The sequence below is a fragment of the Penaeus monodon genome, chromosome 30 (genome assembly GCF_015228065.2).
Source record: "Penaeus monodon isolate SGIC_2016 chromosome 30, NSTDA_Pmon_1, whole genome shotgun sequence".
Taxonomy (NCBI): Eukaryota; Metazoa; Arthropoda; class Malacostraca; order Decapoda; family Penaeidae; genus Penaeus; species Penaeus monodon.
In genome coordinates, this window is record NC_051415.1 from 2,736,517 (window position 1) to 2,737,077 (window position 561).

Sequence of the window (561 nt, forward strand, 5' to 3'; positions counted from 1 at the left end):
GGGAGAGGGGCGAGAAGGGGGAGGGAGGCCGGGGGGGGGGCAGGGGCGGCAGCCGTAGCATAAAATGGCCATAACTCACTCGCCGCGATTATAGTCGGCCGATGTTTGGACTTTGTGCTCAGGCAAGAGAAACTAATTACACGGCGCGACTAATGCTCGCTGGGCCCGGAGGTGCGAAGATCAGGGCGATAGTGGTCGAGCCGCTTGGCTTACGGGCGGGGGGGGGGGAGGGAGGGGAAGAGAGGGGAGAGGGAGGGAGGGGATAGTGAAGGGAGGGAGAGGGGGGAGAGGGAGGTAGAGGGAGGAGGGAGAGGGAAGGGGATAGTGAAGGGAGGGGGAAGGAAGGACTGGGGGAGGGAGGGAGAGGGGGAGAACGAGGAGGGGAAGGGAAGGGGGGGACTAGGAGAGGAGGGGGAGGGAGGAACCGGGGGTGGAGGGGGAGTGAACGGAAGAGGGAAGGGAAGGAGAGGAAGGGGGAGAGGAGGGGAAGGGAGGGGGAGGAAGGGGAGGGGAGAAGGAGCTCTAACTTCCTCCCCTCCCCCCCGGACGGAGGGGTGAGTG

At 65.6% G+C, this 561-nt stretch overlaps 1 protein-coding gene across 1 annotated transcript in view; it reads left to right on the plus strand.

Annotated features, from left to right (window-relative positions):
* The window catches only part of LOC119592266 (PGC-1 and ERR-induced regulator in muscle protein 1-like), a 57,864-nt gene that overhangs the window by 25,022 nt on the left and 32,281 nt on the right, over nt 1-561 (plus strand). The window lies entirely within an intron of this gene.